Raw genomic sequence first — 21917 nt, 5'->3', positions numbered from 1 at the left:
CACCAATTCGGGTAGTGAATTCCATACACCCGCCACCCTCTGGGTAAAAAAGTTTTTCTTCATGTCCCCTCTAATCCTTCCGCCAATCAGCTTAAATCTATGTCCTCTAGTTCTTCAACTCTCCGTTAGGGGAAACAGGTACTTCCTGTCCACTCTATCTGGGCCCCTCATAATTTTGTACGCCTCAATCAAGTCTCCCCTCAGCCTCCTCTGCTCCAAGGAAAACAACCCCAGCCGATCCAATCTCTCCTCATAGCTGCAATTTTCAAGCCCAGGCAACATTCTTGTAAATCTTCTCTGCACTTTCTCCAGAGCAATTACATCCTTCCTGTAATGTGGTGACCAGAACTGCGCACAATACTCCAGCTGTGGGGCCTTACCAGTGTTTTATATAGTTCCATCATTACATCCCTGCTTTTGTATTCTATACCTCGGCTAATAATGGAGAGCATTCCGTATGCCTTCTTCACAACCTTATCTACCTGTATTGCCACCTTCAGGACCTGTGCACATGCACTCCAAGGTCTGTCACTTCCTCTACCCCTCTCAATATATTCCTATTTACTGCGTATTCCCTTTTACTTTTTGCCCTCCCTAAGTGCATTACCTCACACTTCTCCGGGTTGAACTCCATTTACCACTTTTCCGCCCACTCCACCAACCTATTGATATCTTCTTGGAGTCTACAGCTATCCTCTTCACTATCAACGACACGGCCAATTTTTGTGTCGTCTGCAAATTTGCCAATTATGCCCCCTACATTCAAGTCCAAATCATTAACATATACCATAAACAGCAAGGGACCCAACACTGAGCCCTGTGGCACACCACTGGAAACAGATTTCCATTCACAAAGACATCCATCGACTTTTGCCCTTTGTTTCCTGTTACTGAGCCAATTTTGGATCCCATTCGCCACCTTTCCCTGTATCCCATGGGCTTTTACCTTTCTGACCAGTCTGCCAGGTGGGACCTTGTTAAATGCCTTATTAAAATCGATGTAGACAACATCCACTGCACGACCCTCATCAATCCTCCTTGTCACTTCCTCAAAGAATTCAATCAAATTTGTAAGGCATGATCTTCCCTGAACAGCGCAGGAGGAGGCCATTCGGCCCATCGTGCCTGTGCCGGCTCTTTGAAAGAGCTATCCAATTAGTCCCACTCCCCTGCTCGTTCCCTGTTGCCCTGCAAATTTCTCCTTTTCAAGTATTTGTCCAATTCCCTTTTGAAAGTTATTATTGAATCTGCTTCCACCGCCCTTTCAGGCCGTGCATTCCAGATCAGAACAACTCACTGAGCAAAAAAATTCTCCTCATTTCCCCCCTGGAGATTTTGCCAATTATCTTAACTCTGTGTCCTCTGGTTACCGACCCTCCTGCCAATGGAAATAATTTCTCCCTATCCACTCTATCAAAATCCTTCATGATTTTGAACACCTCGATTAAATCTCCCTTTAAACTTCTCTGTTCTAAGGAGAACAATCCCAGCTTCTCCAGTCTCTCCCCATAACTGAAGTCCCTCATCCCTGGTACCATTCTGGTAAATCACAATTAGACAAAAATTGACAATGAGCCACAAAAGGAGATATTAGAACAGGTGATCAAAAGCTTGATCAAAGTGGTAGGTTTTAATGAGCGTCTTAAAGAAGGAGAGAGAGGTGGAGAGGCAGAGAGGTTTAGGGAGGGAATTCCTGAGGTTAGATCCGAGGCAGCTGAAGGCACGGCCGCCAATGATGGAGGGATTAAAATCAGAGATCTGAAGGAGGCAAGGATTCGAGGAGCTCAGAGATCTCAGAGGGTTGTAGGAGGTTACAGGTTACAGAGATAGGGAGGGGCAAGGTCATTGAGGGGTTTAAAAACAGGGACGACAATTTTAAAATCGAGGTGTTACTGGACCGGGAGCCAAAGTAGGTCAGCGAGCACAGGGGTGATGGGAAAACGGGACTTGTTGTGAGTTAGGATACGGTCAGCACAGTTTTGGATGAGCTTATGTTTACGGGAGGGTGGAAGATGGGAGGCCGGCCAGGAGAGCATTGGAATAGTCAAGATTGGAGGTGACAAGGCCATGGATGAGGATTCCAGCAGCCGATGAGCTGACAATTACATCTGGCCTGTAGCCAAAGCCATCCAGGCGCTAAAATCCACAATTGACCCTGACTCAGTTGAGTGTGTCGAGGAGGCTCAGCCATATGGAGCGATTCCGTTGAATCTCACCCATATTCGGACGGAGCTGCTCATCGGCACGAGGCACTGAAGTCTCCCTCAGAAACCTCGGCCCCCCAAATTGAGATGTCTCTCGCAGATTCCCTTGGGCCCATTCTGCTCTGAGTGGAGGGATTTCCTGAACAGGTCAGTGCTGCATACTCCCCCTCGCCTTCCGTCCCGACATGCCCTCGGGTAATATCCTGCTGGCCGGCAGAGGCGAGTGTCCCCTCAGGAAAGCCCTTTATTTGGGTTTCCTCCTCTGCACCATTGGAGATCTGGGGTGGAGAGGGTTGCATGAACATTCTCCTCGGCCATTTCACAGATACTCGGCCACTTGTCCATTTTGTGGGTTGGATGAAGATATACATTATCTTTATTTACAGTACCGGAGGTTGCAACCCCTGTTTCACGATTTAAAGGGGCCGCACCTCAAGTTTTAGTTACCTTGAAGTCCTTGTCTTCGGGCACCCAGTGCACAGGGTGGGGGAGAGAGGCGGGGGGTGAGCGGATCAGATGAACCCCTGGTGGGGATGTTCCTGGGCCAGGCTTAAACCACCATCCACTGGAAGCATCCACATGGAGGATTGTTCTGACTGCTGGCCGCTGTTCCACGGCCTTCAACACACCCGGGTGACCTTGGAGAGGGATCGCGTGGGCTCCACCAATACACTTGAAGCCTTCGTGGGCAACACAGGACAGCAACTGTGTCACGAACGAAAGGAACCAGATCATTGGTTAATTTTATTTTTAGTTGCAGACATTTTAATTTGATCGGACGATTTGTAATAGTGGGGCCCTCCTCTTCACTAATCGTCATATTTAGTCCGAGTGGCATGGGGCAAATCACATTGCTCCAATTCAAAATACTCCAATGTCCAACACACAAGAGCAAATCAGATCCTGTCACATCATTGCTGGGATCTTTGGAATTGACACAATGTGATTGTGAATAAAAAGGCCTCAAGTTTGGAAGTGAATCCATGGAGACAAAGGGGCAGGTCACAAGCACCAAACACCCATGGTGTACAGCCCCAGTGGCCTAATGGATAAAGCACTGGCCTCCTAAATCTGGGATTGTGGGTTCAAGTCCCAGCTGTGGTGAGGTTAGTTTTAAACCAACTGCATTCTGTACAAACCAACTCATTGCTGAAATACAGACAGATGAAAGAACTCAATCACAGGATGTGCCCTTTTGAATTGATGAAACTTTTTCCCAGGAGGAGCAAGGAAACTTCAACAAAACCATTTGCTTTTCACATAAAATCAACATTTTGCCCAGCACTTAACTGTACCAATTGCTGACACACAAAAGCAAGTCAGATCCTGTCACGTCATTACTGGGATCTTTGGAACTGATACAATGTGATTGTGTCTGAAAAGAAAGGGATGGCCCATAAAAAGGCATCAAATTTAGCAGTGAATAGATTGCAAGCAACAAGCTTTATTTATATACAGCCCCAGTGGCCTAATGGATAAGGAACTGGCCTCCTAAGCCAGGGATTGTGGGTTCAAGTCCCATCTGGGGTGAAGCAACTTTTGGCTCTGCAACAAAAGCCAAAACACCTTCTCTGAACATTGCTCCATTCCTTGACAGTCAGGGAGCTTTCCTTTTAATTTACCAACCAATCCAGGGAGTTCCTGTCCAGCACCCTTCTCACTCTGTCACTTGCTTTCCCGTGGAACAAACCAATGCGATGCTTCTACCGAGCTGTGCGCCATCCCAATACTCAGGGAACAATGTCACCTGCATTTTCCAGGCAAATAATGTCCCTTTCCCTCCTTTCCTCATTTTACCAAACACTGTCTTCTTCTTCTCCTCCTCTTCCATGCCTAACAGTACAAGAGGAAACCCATTTCTTGCACCACTTTCCATCCAGCAGGTCATGCTCTGGGTTTTTTCCATGTCAGAGTCCCTTCTACAGTTCTTACCCTGACCGTACCAGGACCACCAGATAGATATGATTAGGGGGTCGTTACACTGCTCCCATCAGACACGAGTATCCCACCAGATGTCAATACTTTCACAACCTCAGGACGTCCCAAAACGCTTTACAGCCAATGGAGTAGTTTTAAAGTGTAGTCATTGTTCTAATGTAGGAAACACAGCAGCCAATGTGCGCACAGCAAGATCCCAAAAACAGCAATGAGATAATAACCAGATAATCTGTTTTCGTGATGTTGGTTGAGGGATGAATATTGGCCAGGACACCGGGGAGAACTCCAAAATAATATCATGTGATCTTTCACAAACACCTGACCTGAAATACAGCACAGCTCTCCCTCAGTGCTGCACTGAAGTGTCAGCCTGGACTCTGTCCTCAAGTCTCTGGAGTGGGACTTGAACACATGACCTTCTAACTGAGTGATAAGAGTGCTACTGGCTGAGCCACAGCTGACATCATAAATACAGCCAATCAGTGTTCTCCAGACCAGCCGGTAACCTGTCCTGCTGGTCCGCTGTCCTCTGGGAAAGGAAGAAACGACCAACATCAAATCTCGATCTGCCCTTAAATAACTGGTAAACGGGACCCCTGGTCCTCCCTCAACTATTCAGTTGAAATAATTGGTCCACACTAAACACAGTCTAAACCCTTCATTATTTTATAAACCTCGATCAAATCACCCCTGAGTCTACACTTCACTAAATATAGAGACCCAGCTTGTTGACCCTATCTGGGTGGGAGAACTGTTCTAAAATGGGAATTAATCTTGAAGCCCTCTTCTGCATCCTTTCCAAAGCCTCAATATCCCCCACCTTGTGAGACCACCAAAACTGGTCACAGTATCCGAACTGAGGCCTGACCAAGGTGTAAAGGCACAGTATTGCTGCGATATGTGTTAGGCCTCAATGTTCTGTGCTATGGGCTGGCAGGACACATACCTCGACAGCAGAGTTCCTGATTCCAGCTGGGGAATGCACCAAGAAGAGGCTTGAGACTTGCCCAGAGAGAGAAGATTGGGGGAGTTGGACACTGACCCACTGCAGGATCCTCTCACACAATCTCAGGTACCCGCTCTGGTTGGCTGTTAGTAGGAGCCAGACAGTAAGTGTATGGTACCCTGAGGAATGGTATTTGGACCTTCAGAAGGAAAAAGAATCAGATACATTCTGAAGTTGTGGAGGAAAAATGCAGAACCACTGAAATGTTTGCCATTTTTATTATGCCTTTCACATCTCCACAGATTTATACGATAGAAGTAACACTTTCAGTTTACTAAGGTCACTCTGTATTTTAGAAAGCACGGTGGTCAGAAGACACGAGAGCAATTGCCTTTCCTTACTATTTCTGGCTGAGCTGATTGATCTTCTGCAGGCCCTCCCTGTTATTGATGGTCTTGTGAACTGTGATGAGGAATGGGAAGGCTGAGGGCAGCTCCACACGGCTACTGAGTTTCTGGTGCCCCCAGTGCAGACATCGCAGTTTATCTGCCAAGTCCTTCCGCCCGGCCCTCTCCAAAGCATCCTGCAGCATCTTTGTTTTCTTCATTTTGCTCCATGATTTTTCATACCTAAACAAATTTGCAAGAAACAAAGTTTTGAAACAGATCAGAGTCTTTTTCTTATAAACAGGTTATTCTTCATCATTTCATAATTTTATCAACTAACAAAAACAAGTGTGCACTTTTGCTGTTATTCTAGTTTCAATATAAAGTATCTGCACCATTCCTCTGCCTTCTCATTTTCCCATTCCTTCTGTGACCAGGACAATGAATCCATGTCTCAGTGGTAGCACTCTCACCTCTGAGTCAGAAGGTTGAGGTTTCCAGCCCCAGAGACTTGAGCACAGAAGCTGGTCTAACACTTTCATCCTTGAGAATGAGACACTAAACCGAGACCCAGTCTGGCCTCTCAGGTGAAGAGCAGGGGAGTTCTCCCAGTGTCCTGGTCAACATTTATCCCTCATACAACACCACCAAAAACAGATTGTCTGGCCATTTATCTCATTGCTGTTTATGGACTACACTTCAAAAGTATATCATTTGAAGCACTTTGAGATGTTTTGAGGCCATGAAAGGCACGATATAAATGGAAGTTCGTTCTTTTTGAGGCTCCCGCAGTCGACACCTCAAAAGTACTTCATTAGTTGTGAATCGCTTTGGGACGTCCTGAGGTTGTAAAAGGCATCATATCAATGGAAGTTCCTTCTTTTCACTGCTCCCATCTTTAACAAAGATATTGGAAAATCGGAGGACACTTAAATTGACATATGTCTGTGTCCGGGAGCTGTACAACACGAGCTCCACACCTTCAGTCCCCATCGAATTAAACCCAGCAATACTTGATCAGCACTGAAGGGATTCGCAAAATTTCACATGTTCCCCCCACCCCAAAGATTTATTGGAGTTATTCAAGAAACCCTGGTGTGACTGTTTTAAAAAATCCAAGGTCTCTCAAAATGGCTGCAGTCAGACACATGGCCGAGGACCGGCAGATTTGAAATTGCATTCTCAACAACTTGGCAGGCTTCGTGTCTCAGACAGGTTTCTTTAAACAATGCAGTTGCATCCTAGCCCTGAGGCAAGCTATCAACATGGCCGGCCAACACATCAAAATTCGAGCAGGAAGTGATCGCAGGACAAAAGGTGAACCATCAAGGTACATTCGGAACAATGGTAAAGCAGTTAGCGAACAGATCGACACAGGAAACGGCCATAATGTAAATGGGCCAGAGATGGGGTCCTTTGTCTTACGTTTCGTGCTTAAATCAAACAATGAAGCAAGCTGATAAGGTATGAAAAAACCTGCTACCAAGAGGGTATAACTGAAGCTGCCCAGTATATTTCGAGCAGGGAGCTGTTCTCTTCGCCTCTTGGCCCTATCCTGTCTGTCTGCTAGCAACTAAGAAGGAAGGCATCCAGTAAACCTCGCAACCACATGTCGACGGCAGCAGCAGGCACAGGGGCCAGGCCTTTTCATCTGTTTTCACCGGTGAGCGTTAATTTTCTGGCTGCCACAAGACAACCTAGCATAAGTGTAAGGTTGGGGGTTAAGGGATATTGCTAAACTTGTGATTTTAGAATTTTCCCTCGATGTGTCTGTTTCTTTCAACCCGATAAGTGGAAGACTGTATTACATCCATAGCGATTTCTTTATCTTCTGTATTATACTGTTTACCTTGTAGTTTTAGTTTTCTAATTAATAAACATTGGTTTTCCTTGTACCAATCCACTGGTCTGTTTGTCTGTCTTTGTTACCACTCGATAAGTCCTCAGCTCAGAATCAGGAAGGGGTAAGCGATTCGCAACCGCACTGCGGGCAGGGCAGCTCAGGAAAAACATAACTGGCTGACCTATTATAAGCCCGAGAAACAGTAGAAAAAGAAACCCCTTACAGCACTGAATGATTAAATCATCACTCAAGCTGATTAAGGGGCACCAATGTTTAAAATAAGCCAAAAAGAATGTCACTTTCACATTCTTTAGTGCTGACAGGAACGGGAGTCCATGTCGGAGAGGAGGCAGTCCTACCCCTCATGGACTATCAATTCATTTGAAATTGGGAGAGTAGCTGTCCATGTGTGTGTAAGCACCCATAGAGCAAGCTCTGTACTGAGAGGCAGAACCGAGGTTAACAGCGGGAATAACCCAGTGTTTCAAATCACGTGATCAGAAAATCTGGGCTCAGGTGGAGGAGACAAGCTCCCGTTCATCGTCATGAAGGTGTGATCTCAAAATGAGTGAATATAGTGTGAACACTTGGGTCTGGTGTGTAGTAAAATTATTGATCTGGTTTAGAGAATAACGAGCTTTCATCGGAAAGAACACGTTCAGGGACTGACTTTGATTTCTGATCAGCGATTTACACAGCAATCTGTGACATTTGGATTCGATCATTTCGTGCTGTCTGCCCTCTGACCTCTGACCCATATTGCCCTGGTAACCAGTTTGGCATGCCTTGTAATTGTATTGAATTCCACTAAATCATTTATTAAAGTTTTAAAAAATAAGATTTTTCCCAAGCGATTAGTTTTGCCTCCATGGTTTCGGTCTCCCCGTGTGACGGGCAGAGTGGGTCAGTGACATGTTCCCACCAACAGGTGACCACTATCTTTTGATTCCAGTTTCTCACTTTGATCCCTCCCCCCTGAATTTGTCACCAAGATTCAGTGGAAACTCAGTCGGAGACACTGGGTCTCTGCTCTGGTTCTGAGACTCACGTGCAGCCACACCCAGCTTGGAACTTTCCACCTTCAGGTACTGCACATGGAAGTTCATCCAAAGTGCTGTGCGCTGGTGACAATCTTTTTCTGCCAGACGCACAGCCTAAATTATGACAGGCAGCTCTTTTTCATAAAACTGCAAGGAATACGTACGTCCTTCCAGGAGCTGCCTGTTTTATCCAGGGAGTTGCTAAGAGATCCAGCAGGATTTCTGCCCAGTCTGAGGTATTGGCCATTCTGTCTGAGCTACTCTTCCATAAACCCATCTACACGTGATCAGTTTCAGTGACACAAAGGTGGTGGAGAGGAGAGCCCTTGCTGTGAAGGTAAACAGAGTCTGGGATGTACTGGGCAGTGGGTCAGCAGGCTGGATACCGTCAGAGTTATTACCTGCTCCAACATCAACAACAAAAACACCTTGTATTTAGATCGCATCCTTACTGTAGTAAAATGTCCCAAAGCTCTTCACAGGAGTGGAATTAGACAAAAATTGACACCGAGCCACAAAAGGAGATATTAGAACAGGTGATCAAAAGCTTGATCAAAGTGGTAGGTTTTAAGGAGCTTCTTAAAGGAGGAGAGAGAGGTGGAGAGGCAGAGAGGTTTAGGGAGGGAATTCCAGAGCTTGGGTCTGAGGCAGCTGAAGGCACAGCCGCCAACGGTGGAGTGATTAAAATCGGGGATGTGAAAGAGGCAGGGATTGGAGGAGCACAGAGATCTCAGAGGGTGGTAGGAGGTTACAGGTAACAGAGATAGGGAGGGGCGAGGTCATGGAGGGATTTGCACACAAGGATGAGAATTTTAAAATCGAGGTGTTGCTGGACCGGGAGCCAATGTAGGTCAGCGAGCACAGGGTGATGGGAGAACGGGACTTGGTGTGAGTTAGGATACGGGCAGCAGAGTTTAGGATGAGCTTCAGTTTACGGAGGGTGGAAGATGGGAGGCCGGCCAGGGGAGCATTGGAATAGTCAAGATTGGAGGTGACAAGGTCATGGATGAGGATTCCAGCAGCCGATGAGCTGACAATTACATCTGGCCTGTAGCCAAAGCCATCCAGGGGCTAAAATCACAATTGACCCTGACTCAGTTGAGTGTGTCGAGGAGGCTCAGCCATATGGAGCGATTCCGGTGAATTTCACCCATATTCGGATGGAGCTGCTCATTGGTCCGAGGCACCGGAGTCTCCCTCGGGAAACTCGGCCTCCCAAATTGAGGCATCTCTCGGAGATTCCCTTGGGCCCATTCTGCTCTGAGTGATTTCCTGAACAGGTCACTGCTGCATACTCTCCCTCGCCTTCCGTCCCGACATGCCCTCGGGTAATATCCTGCTCAGCGGCAGAGGCGAGTGTCCCCTCAGGAAAGCCCTGTATTTGGGGTTCCTCCTCTGCTCCATTGGAGACCTGGGGTGGAGAGGGTTGCATGAACATTCTCCTCGGCCATTTCACAGATACCCGGCCACTTGTCCATTTTGTGGGTTGGATGAAGATATACATTATCTTTATTTACAGTACCGGAGGCTGCAACCCCTGTTTCACTATTTAAAGGGGCCGCACCTCAAGTTTTAGTTACCTTGAAGTCCTTGTCTTCGGGCAACCAGTGCACAGGGTGGGGGAGAGAGGCGGGGGGTGAGCGGATCAGATGAACCCCTGGTGGGGATGTTCCTGGGCCAGGCTAAAACCACCATCCACTGGAAGCATCCACATGGAGGATTGTTCTGACTGCTGGCCGCTGTTCCACGGCCTTCAACACACCCGGGTGACCTTGGAGAGGGATCGCGTGGGCTCCACCAATACACTTGAAGCCTTCGTGGGCGACGCAGGACAGCAACTGTGTCACTAACGAAAGGAACCAGATCATTGGTTAATTTATTTTTAGTTGTAGACATTTTCGTTTGATTGGACGATTTGTAATAGTGGGGCCCTCCTCTTCACTAATCGTCATATTTAGTCCGAGAGCCATGGGGCAAATCACATTGCTCCAATTCAAAATACTCCAATGTCCAACACACAAGAGCAAATCAGATCCTGTCACATCATTGCTGGGATCTTTGGAATTGACTCAATGGGCATCATTTTAGCACCCGCTATCGGGTGCGTTCCTGGCGGGGGGGCCCCGAAAATTGGGAAATCCCGGAGTGGGACCGGAGCCCACCTGGAACCAGCGCACTTCCAGGGTCCCTGCTGACGCGCCGGCGTGCGCGCGCAGCCCCCGCTGGTGGGAATCCCGCAGGCAATTAAAGCCAGCGGGATTCCACTTGAAGACATTTATTTCGCTTGTTCAGGTCATTAACTGACCTGATTAAGGGATTATGTGAGGAGGGTTGGGATTTTAGAGCAAACTGGGACTGTTTCCCACAATGGGGAAAACACTCCAAGTTGAAATGGACCTGTTGCAGCCATCAGCCTGTGGCAGCTGCAAAGGTCCATTTGACAGGTGGGGGGGTGAGACCCTCACCCATTGCAGGAGGCCACTTTGTCACTTGGGACAAAGTTTGGCCTCCACCACCCTCCTCCTGACAATCAAAGTCACCAACTTGCACGCTTACCCCGGGGTCCAGTCACATGTACCTACCTTGCGGACCCCCCCAGATGTACATCTTCCGGATGGGGGCCGCCGTAGCTGCAGTAAGGACCTCCTCGGAGGGCGAACAGCATCGCCAGCCTCACCAGCCTCGCCATCCACGCCGTCCACCTCTGACACATGGAGCTCCACAACAGAGTGCTGTGACACATCCACCTGCACAGCAGGAGGGAGGGCTACCGCAGAGAGAGATGTGTCGCAGAGGGCACTACCCTCAACACAGGGTCCACAGGCCGAGGCTCAGCTTCCTGGACCTCTCTGAGCAGCAGTGCACACGGAGGCTCAGAGTCACTCAACATGTAGTCATGGACATCTGCAGCCTCCTTCATGCCAAGCTACTCCTGGCTGGCCCGAGCACCATCTTCTTACCTGTCGCTGTCAAAGTCACTACTGCCCTCAACAACCTCTCCTCCGCATCCTTCCAGGGTGCAACCGGGGACATCGCCGACGTCTCTCAGCCGTCTGCACAAAAGAGCCCTGCAAATACACCTACACGCACTCTGCAGTGACACAATGGGTGGCATCAGTTGTGGGTCTTCATCATGATCCTCAGGAAAGGGCATTATTGCACAGACCAGACAAGATTCGCGAAGACATGGCAGTAGTGGTGCCAATATAATATGTAATGTGAGTTGGTCAGAAATTCAATATAAGTAACAACCATGACAAACCCTCAAACACCCTTGTGCATCCCCTTCATGCTCACGACACGTTTGCCTTAAGCTGCCTACTGCACATATGTGATGCATGCCCTGTGGCTGCAGCACAGGTAGTGGCAGGTTGAGTGAGGCTGACCGTGAAAGAGATGCATGAGAGGGTGAGTATGAGATAGAGCCATGAGATTGTATGAGGATTGGGTTGAGTGGTAGTGGCGGGATGAGTACTGGCGAGGTGAGTAGGTGCAGGTACGATGAGGATGAGGTTTGAGTGGGTGTGAGGGGTGATGTGACAGAGCAGTGTTGGCAGTGCAGAAGGAGATGTGGGGTGGGGGCGGTGATGTGGCAGACGGAGTGTAGGGGAAAGAGTAAGTGTACTCACTTTGGCTGACCTACTTAGGTCATTGGAGCGCCTTCTGCACTGTATGCAGGTGGGCGATATGTTGGTGGTGCTGGTGACCTCCTCTGCCACCTCGAGCCAGGCCTTCCTGGTGGCAGAGGCAGGCCGCTTCCTCCTGCCTGCCTGGGGGAAGATCTCTGTCCTCCCCCTCCTCCTCACCCCATGTATTGATACCTGGAGTGAGGCATCATTAAACTGGAAGCAGCCTTCCCCCTGGGCTGCTCCATGCTGTGATTTTTTCTGTTTGTTGCAGCATCTGTCAGTGGAGGACTGCCCCTTAAAATAGAGCTCCTCCAGCTGACAGATCTTACTGCGCATGCGCAGCCCGCCCGACGCACAGATCAGCAGTGGGAAACCCAGAAGACCAGGTCAGTGGATCCAATTGGGCTGCGATTGCGCGGGGACCTGACTGATTTCACCGGGCGCGTTACCCACGCGCCCGATATCCCCCCCGCCACGAACCCGCAGCCCTGGTAACATCGAGCCCAATGTGATTGTGAATAAAAAGGCCTCAAGTTTGGAAGTGAATCCATAGAGACAAAGAGGCAGGTCACAAGAACCAAACACCAATAGAGTGCAGCCCCAGTGGCCTAATGGATAAGGCACTGGCCTCCTAAGCCAGGGATTGTGGGTTCAAGTCCCATCTGGGGTGTGGTTGATTTTAAACTAACTGCATTCTGTGAAAAACAGCTCTTCATGCTCATTAATAAAATTTCAAGAGCTCCATCACAGGAGGTGTCCTGTAAATTGATGGAACTTATACCCAGGAGGGGCAAGGAAACATCGACAAAGTCACTCAAAATCAACATTTTGCCCAACACTCAACTGCACCAATTGCTGACACACAAAAGCAAGTCAGATCCTGTCACGTCATTGCTGGGATCTTTGGAACTGATACAATGTGATTGTGTGTGAAAAGAACGGGATGGCCCATGAAAAGGCATCAAATTTGAAGTGAATTGATAGAGACAAAGGGGCAATTGCAAGCACCAAGCATCTATTACAAACAGCCCCAGTGGCCTAATGGATAAGGCACTGGCCTCCTAAGCCAGGGATTGTGGGTTCAAGTCCCATCTGGGGTGAAGTAATTTTTGACTGTGAAGCAAAAGCCAAAACACCTTCTCTGAACATTGCTGCATTCCATGACACTCAGGGAGCTTTCCTTTTAACTTACCAACCAATCCAGGGAGTTCCTGTCCAGCACCCTTCTCACTCTGTCACTTGCTTTCCAGTGGCACAAACCAATGCGATGCTTCTACCAAGCTGTGCGCCATCCCAACACTCAGGGAACAATGTCACCTGCACTTTCCAGGCAAATAATGTCCCTTTACCTCCTTTCCTCATTTTACTGAACACTGTCTTCTTCTTCTCCTCCTCTTCCATGCCTAACAGTACAAGAGGAAACCCATTTCTTGCACTGCTTTCCATCCAGCAGGTCATGCTCTGGGTTTTTCCCGTGTCAGAGTCCATTCTAACATGAACAGTTGTTACCCTGACTCGCAACTCCTTACCAGGACCACCAGATAGATATGATGGGGGGGGTCGTTACTCTGCTCCCATCAGACACGAGTACCCCACCGGATGTCAACCCACCATTCAGGGACCAGAACTCTCGTCTACTCATGCTAGGACTGTTTTAGGAAAACAAAAGTTTTCTCAACTGCTACCAATCATTGCTGAAGTGTGTGGAATTGTCAGATATATTTATTGATAAAAACAAAGTGAGTGGCGACAAGAACAGGTAGAATGTTATGAGAGCGTAGAGCAATGACCAATTGCACAAAGGCTGTGGTAGTAGCTGTGACCCCAGTGGCCTAATGGGGAAGGCAATGAGTTTGGGAGTCACTCGAGCAAATGAAAGTGACAGACAGGAAAAGACCAACTGGTCTATCTTGCCTGTCCCATAAAGTTGTGCTGCCCTATGCATCTCGATGCAGATACTCCCCACAGAGCCGTGTAATCCCCTGGGAGAGGTGAAAAAACAGATTATAAATGTCGGACAATTTGGCAAATAAAATCTGGAAAATTCCTCTCTGACCCCTTTAGGTGATCAAAACTAGTCCAGGAGATCACATAGACCCTGATTTATATTATAGGATAACTAACTCTTCTACAAATTAATCTCCACCTTGTTCCGAGAAACAGGACTTTGAGGAAACGTCTTTTAAAAGAACTTGCATTTATATAGCACCTTTCATGACCTCAGGACGTCCCAAAACGCTTTACAGCCAATGAAGTAATTTTGAAGTGTAGTCACTGTTGTCATGTAGGAAATGCAGCATCCAATTTGCACAGCAAGATCCCACAAGCAACAATTAGATAATGACCCGATAATCTATTTTAGTGATGTTGGTTGAAGGTTGAATATTGGCCAGGACACCGGGGAGAACTCCAAAATAATATCATGTCATTTTTCAAGAACACCTGACCTGAAATACAGCACAGCTCTCCCTCAGTACTGCACTAAAGTGTCAGCCCAGATTATATGCTCAAGTCTCTGGGAACACCGATCAGGTAAACTTTTATGTATCAGCCTTGGCTCAAAGTTTCAGTCAGAAGGTTGTGGGTTCAAGTCCCACTTCAGGCTGACACTCCAGTGCAATGCTGGGGGAGTGCTGCATTGTCGGAGGTGCCGTCTTTTGCATGAGACGTTAAACTGATGGCCCGTCTGCCCTCTCAGGTGGATGTAAAAGAACCCATGGAACTATTTCTAAGAAGAGCAGGGGAGTTCTCCCCAGTGTCCGGGACAATATTTATCCCTCAACCAAAATCCCGAAAAAACAGATCACCTGTTTATTTCTCTCATTGCTGTTTGTGGGATCTTGCTGTGTGTAAATTAGCTGCCACATTTCCTACATTACATAGAATTACATCGAATGTAATTAGCTACATCACTGGCATCTACCTGACAATGTGGAAAATTGCCCAGGTATGTCCTGTCCACAAAAAGCAGGACAAATCCAATCCGGCCAATTACTGCCCCATCAGTCTATTCTCAATATATCCTTTGTATAATATGGAGACCAGGACTGTTCTCAGTACTCCAAGTGTGGTCTAACTAAGGTTCAATACAAGTTCAACATAATTTCTCTGCTTTTCAATTCTATCCCTCTAGAAATGAACCCTAGTGCTTGATTTGCCTTTTTTATGGCCTTATTAACCTGCGTTGCTACTTTTACTGATTTGTGTATCTGGACCCCCAGATCCCTCTGCTCCTCGACCCCATTTAGACTCTGATTTTCCAAGGAGTAGGTGGCCTCTTTATTCTTCCTCCCAAAATGTACCACCTCACACTTAATGTATATGGAAATTCATTTGCCAATTACAAGCCCATTCTGCAAGTTTATTGATGTCTTCTTGTATTTTCTCCCAGTCCTCCTCAGTATTAACTCTACCCCCTTATTTGGTGTCGTTACAACTTCACTTTGAAGTGACTACACTTGAAACGTACTTCATTGAAGTGCTGTGGGATGTCCCGAGGCCATGAAAGGTGCTATATAAATGCAAGTGTTTCTCCTCCATGCCTGTCACTACGCACTCAGCACCTCACCCAGTCACCATGTACATTGGGAGACGGCCCATTGTCTGCCGGTTTGGAGAGCTGCGTACAATATCAGAACGGTGAGAGGGTCATTGCATTAAATGCTAGCTCAGAAACATTAGTGAGATCCCACTCCTGAAGACGATTCATTTTTAGTGATGGAGCTTTCGACATACCAGCTCTCTAACATTTTCTTTGCTTGCACCTTTTTCTGAACAGAGGCCATGTGAAAACGGCCGATCTCCGCCCTTGTGAATCCCAGCTCGGAAGCCACAATGGTCCATTCAAAGCCCAGGTCTTTGGCGAGTTCTTGGACAGACTTCAGGTTGATCACTGCATCCTGGGTCAGGAAAACAGCTTTTAAAATAACCAAATACAAAAGGTACCAGCAATATCTGCTTCAACTGCACAAGACATTAAAAGCAGCACCGCAAGTAGATAAGGTTATCGAAAAAGTTCATGGAATAGCGGGTTTAAGGCAAGAGGTAATGGTGAATCTAGATACAGGATTAAATGGAAGAGATTTAGGACAGAGAGCAGCAGAAAGGTTTTTGCACAGAGGGCTGTGAGGCTGTGGGTTATGGTGGATACACTACTGGAGACAGTGATTGCAGCAGGGATGGTGTCAACATTTAAGAACAGGTTAGACAGGTGATTGATGGAAAGGGGAACGAAGGGATAGGGCGGACACATGGGATTAGGATACTGCTCGTGTGGGGGATCAAGACCAGCACCGACTGGTTGGGGCCAACGCCCAGTTTCTGTGTTGTAATTTCGATGTCATTCTCACAGCTTTCATGCTGTGGCATGAAAACTGTGGGTTCGGTTATGGTCTGGGCCGACCAGGACAGGCCCGAACCGAGAGGCCCGAAGATCGATGGAAATTGGACCCCAGGCCTCATCAGCATCCAAGGCACGAGCTCCATTTTACTCTCCCTCCTTCCCTCGATCACTCCCCCCAATCCATCTCACTCCCTCTCCCTCCCGCCCCCGCCTCACTCCGTCACTCCCCCACTTCGCCCCCTCCCTCCTCTCCATCTCTCAGTCACTAGCCCCCTCGCCCTCTCCCTTGATCACTCTCCTCATCGCCCCCCTCCTCATCACTTCCTCTCCCTCTCCCTGTCGCCCCCCACTTCAATCTCCCCATCTCCTCCCCTGCCCTCACAAGGAACCATAAAAAGTAAAAATAAACGGGCCTTACCCGGACTTCCTATGGCCAGGATTTTCCCTGACACCAGCTTTAATTCGCAGGTTCAAGTGTGCGAGCCTTAATCAGGCCCACCGTTAAAATGGTCATTTAAATTAGCCCCCCAACTCCCGCCTCTCGTTCCTCAGGGGCAGGCAACCTCCCGTTCCTGAATTCTGACAAGTTAATATTGGAGGTGACGAGGCCATGGATGAGGATTCCAGCAGCCGATGAGCTGACAATTACAATTGGCCTGTAGCCAAAGCCATCCAGGGGCTAAAATCCACAATTGACCCTGACTCAGTTGAGTGTGTCGAGGAGGCTCAGCCATATGGAGCGGTTCCGGTGAATCTCACCCATATTCAGACGGAGCTGCTCATCGGCGCGAGGCACCGAAGCCTCCCTCGGGAAACACGGTCTCCCAAATTGAGGCATCTCTCGGAGATTCCCTTGGGCCCATTCTGCTCTGAGTGGAGGGATTTCCTGAACAGGACACTGCTGCATACTCTCCCTCGCCTTCCGTCCCGACATGCCCTCGGGTAATATCCTGCTGGCCGGCAGAGGCGAGTGTCCCCTCAGGAAAGCCCTGTATTTGGGGTTCCTCCTCTGCACCATTGGAGATCTGGGGTGGAGAGGGTTGCATGAACATTCTCCTCGGCCATTTCACAGATACCCGGCCACTTGTCCATTTTGTGGGTTGGATGAAGATATACATTATCTTTATTTATAGTACCGGAGGTTGCAACCCCTGTTTCACTATTTAAAGGGGCCGCACCTCAAGTTTTGGTTACCTTGAAGTCCTTGTCTTCGGGCACCCAGTGCACAGGGTGGGGGAGAGAGGCGGGGGGTGAGCGGATCAGATGAACCCCTGGTGGGGATGTTCCTGGGCCAGGCTAAAACCACCATCCACTGGAAGCATCCACATGGAGGATTGTTCTGACTGCTGGCCTCTGTTCCACGGCCTTCAACACACCCGGGTGACCTTGGAGAGGGATCGCGTGGGCTCCACCAATACACTTGAAGCCTTCGTGGGCGACACAGGACAGCAACTGTGTCACTAACGAAAGGAACCAGATCATTGGTTAATTTTATTTTTAGTTGTAGACATTTTAATTTGATTGGACGATTTGTAATCGTGGGGCCCTCCTCTTCACTAATCGTCATATTTAGTCCGAGAGCCATGGGGCAAATCACATTGCTCCAATTCAAAATACTCCAATGTCCAACACACAAGAGCAAATCAGATCCTGTCACATCATTGCTGGGATCTTTGGAATTGACACAATGTGATTGTGAATAAAATGGCCTCAAGTTTGGAAGTGAATCCATAGAGACAAAGGAGCAGGTCACAAGCACCAAACATCAATACTGTGCAGCCCCAGTGGCCTAATGGATAAGGCACTGGCCTCCTAAGCCAGGGATTGTGGGTTCAAGTCCCATCTGGGGTGAAGTAGATTTTTGCTCTGAAACAAAAGCCAAAGCACCTTCTCTGAACATTGCTCCATTCCATGACAGTCAGGGAGATTTCCTTTTAACTTACCAACCAATCCAGGGAGTTCCTGTCCAGCACCCTTCTCACTCTGTCACTTGCTTTCCAGTGGAACAAACCAATGCGATGCTTCTACCAAGCTGTGCGCCATCCCAATACTCAGGGAACAATGTCACCTGCATTTTCCAGGCAAATAATGTCCCTTTACCTCCTTTCCTCATTTTACTGAACACTGTCTTCTTCTTCTCCTCCTCTTCCATGCCTAACAGTACAAGAGGAAACCCATTTCTTGCACCGCTTTCCATCCAGCAGGTCATGCTCTGGGTTTTTTCAGTGTCAGAGTCCCCTCTGACATGAACAGTTCTTACCCTGACTCACAACTCCTTACCAGGACCACCATATAGATATAATGGGGGGGGGTCGTTACTCTGCTCCCATCAGACACGAGTACCCCACCGGATGTCAACCCACCATTCAGGGACCGGAACTCTCGTCTACACTTGCCAGGACTGTTTTAGGAAATCAAAAGTGTTCACAACTGCTACCAATCATTGCTGAAGTGTGTGGAATTGGCAGATATATTTATTGATAAAAACCAAGTGAGTGGCGACAAGAACAGGTAGAATGTTATGAGAGCGTAGAGCAATGACCAATTGCACAAAGGCTGTGGTAGTAGCTGTGACCCCAGTGGCCTAATGGGGAAGGCAATGAGTTTGGGAATCACTCGAGCAAATGAAAGTGACAGACAGGAAAAGACCAACTGGTCTATTTAGCCTGTCCCATGAATTTGTGCTGCCCTATGCATCTCGATACAGATACTCCCCACCCACCCAGAGCAATGTAATCCCCTGGGAGAGGTGAAAAAAAAGATTTAAAATGGAGGACAATTTCGGAAATAAAATCCAAAAATTCCTCTCTGACCCCTTTAGGTGATCAAAACTAGTCCAGGAGATCACATAGGCACTGATTTATATTACAGGATAACTAACTCTTCTACAAAGTAATCTCCGCCGTGGTCCGAGAAACAGGACTTTGAAGAAACGTCTTTTTAAAAGAACTTGCATTTATAGCGCACCTTTCATGACCTCAGGACGTCTCAAAGCGCGTTACAGCCAATGAAGTAATTTTGAAGTGTAGTCACTGTTGTAATGTAGGAAACGCAGCAGCCAATTTGCGCACAGCAAGATCCCACAAACAGCAATGAGATAACGACCCAATAATCTATTTTAGTGATGTTTGTTGAGGGTTGAACATTGGCCAGGACACCGGGGAGAACTCCAAAATAATATCATGTCATTTTTCAAAAACACCTGACCTGAAATACAGCACAGCTCTCCCTCAGTACTGTAGTAAAGTGTCAGCCTAGATTATATGCGCAAGTCTCTCGGAGCACCGATCAGACCAACTTTTCTGTATCAGCCTTGGCTCAAAGTTTCAGTCAGAAGGTTGTGGGTTCAAGTCCCACTTCAGGCTGACACTCCAGTGCAGTGTTGAGGGAGTGCTGCATTGTCGGAGGTGCCGTCTTTTGGATGAGACGTTAAACTGAGGCCCTCTCAGGTGGATGTAAAAGATCCCATGGAACTATTTCTAAGAAGAGCAGGGGAGTTCTCCCCGATGTCCGGGACAATATTTTTCCCTCAACCAAAATCCCAAAAAAAACAGATCACCTGTTTATTTCTCTCATTGCTGTTTGTGGGATCTTGCTGTGTGTAAATTAGCTGCCACATTTCCTACATTACATAGAATTACATCGAATGTAATTAGCTGCATCACTGGCATCTACCTGACAATGTGGAAAATTGCCCAGGTATGTCCTGTCCACAAAAAGCAGGACAAATCCAATCCGGCCAATTACTGCCCCATCAGTCTATTCTCAATATATCCTTTATACAATATGGAGACCAGTACTGTTCTCAGTACTCAAAGTGTGGTCTAACTAAGGTTCGATACAAGTTCAACATAACTTCTCTGCTTTTCAATTCTATCCCTCTCAAAATGAACCCTAGTGCTGGATTTGCCTATTTTATGGCCTTAGTAACCTGCTTTGTTACTTTTACTGATTTGTGTATCTGTACCCCCAGATTCCTCTGCTCCTCTTCCCCATTTAGACTCTGATTTTCAAAGGAGTAGGTGCCCTCTTTATTCTTCCTCCCAAAATGTACCACCTCACACTTAATGTATATGGAAATTCATTTGCCAATTACACGCCCATTCTGCAAGTTTATTGATGTCTTCTTGTATTTTCTCCCAGTCCTCCTCAGTATTAACTCTACCCCCTTATTTGGTGTCGTTACAACTTCATTTTGAAGTGACAACACTTGAAACGTACTTCATTGAAGTGCTACATAAGAACATAAGAAATAGGAGCAGGAGTAGGCCAATCGGCCCTTCGAGCCTGCTCCGCCATTCAATAAGATCATGGCTGATCTGATCCTAACCTCAAATCTAAATTCATGTCCAATTTCCTGCCCGCTCCCCGTAACCCCTAATTCCCTTTACTTCTAGGAAACTGTCTATTTCTGTTTTAAATTTATTTAATGATATAGCTTCCACAGCTTCCTGGGGCAGCAAATTCCACAGACCTACTACCCTCTGAGTGAAGAAGTTTCTCCTCATCTCAGTTTTGAAAGAGCAGCCCCTTATTCTAAGATTATGCCCCCTAGTTCTAGTTTCACCCATCCTTGGGAACATCCTTACCGCATCCACCCGATCAAGCCCCTTCACAATCTTATATGTTTCAATAAGATCGCCTCTCATTCTTCTGAACTCCAATGAGTAGAGTCCCAATCTACTCAACCTCTCCTCATATGTCTGCCCCCTTATCCCCGGGATTAACCGAGTGAACCTTCTTTGTACTGCCTCGAGAGCAAGTATGTCTTTTCTTAAGTATGGAGACCAAAACTGTATGCAGTATTCCAGGTGCGGTCTCACCAATACCTTATATAACTGCAGCAATACCTCCCTGTTTTTATATTCTATCCCCCTCGCAATAAAAGCCAACATTCCGTTGGCCTTCTTGATCACCTGCTGCACCTGCATACTAACCTTTTGATTTTCTTGCACTCGGACCCCCAGATCCCTTTGTACTGCAGTACTTTCCAGTTTCTCGCCATTAAGATAATAACTTGCTCTCCGATTTATCCTGCCAAAGTGCATAACCTCACATTTTCCAATATTGTATTGCATCTGCCAAATCTCCGCCCACTCACCCAGCCTGTCTATATCCCCCTGTAGGTTTTTTATGTCCTCCTCACTCTCTACTCTCCCTCCCATCTTTGTATCATCTGCAAACTTTGATATGTTGCACTCGGTCCGCTCCTCCAAATCGTTCATATAGATTGTAAAGAGTTGGGGACCCAGCACCGACCCCTGCGGAACACCACTGGCCACTGGTTGCCAGTCCGAGAATGAACCATTTATCCCAACTCTCTGCTTCCTGTTAGATAACCAATCCTCCACCCATGCCAAAATATTACCCCCAATCCAGTGATTCTTTATCTTGAGCAATAATCTTTTATGTGGCACCTTGTCGAATGCCTTCTGGAAGTCTAAATGCACTACGTCCACTGGTTCCCCTTTATCCACCCTGTACGTTATGTCCTCAAAGAACTCAAGCAAATTTGTCAGACATGACTTCCCCTTCGTAAAGCCATGCTGACTTTGTCCTATTAAATTATGTTTATCCAAATGTTCCGCT

General features: G+C 47.4%; 4 non-coding genes across 4 annotated transcripts; all 4 read left to right on the top strand.

Annotated features, from left to right (window-relative positions):
• Window positions 1-3661: 3661 nt before the first annotated feature.
• Window positions 3662-3734, top strand: trnar-ccu (transfer RNA arginine (anticodon CCU)). The gene has a single exon. It is a non-coding gene; the product is annotated as a tRNA-Arg (tRNA).
• An 8849-nt stretch (window positions 3735-12583) lies between these two features.
• trnar-ccu (transfer RNA arginine (anticodon CCU)) lies at window positions 12584-12656 on the top strand. The gene has a single exon. It is a non-coding gene; the product is annotated as a tRNA-Arg (tRNA).
• A 357-nt stretch (window positions 12657-13013) lies between these two features.
• trnar-ccu (transfer RNA arginine (anticodon CCU)) lies at window positions 13014-13086 on the top strand. The gene has a single exon. It is a non-coding gene; the product is annotated as a tRNA-Arg (tRNA).
• A 5020-nt stretch (window positions 13087-18106) lies between these two features.
• On the top strand, window positions 18107-18179 carry trnar-ccu (transfer RNA arginine (anticodon CCU)). Its single transcript has one exon. It is a non-coding gene; the product is annotated as a tRNA-Arg (tRNA).
• Window positions 18180-21917: the final 3738 nt, after the last annotated feature.

Source organism: Heptranchias perlo, chromosome 11, assembly GCF_035084215.1.
Source record: "Heptranchias perlo isolate sHepPer1 chromosome 11, sHepPer1.hap1, whole genome shotgun sequence".
NCBI lineage: Eukaryota > Metazoa > Chordata > Chondrichthyes > Hexanchiformes > Hexanchidae > Heptranchias > Heptranchias perlo.
Note: the sequence above shows the minus strand (reverse complement) of the source record. Positions and strands in the feature narration are given on the sequence as shown.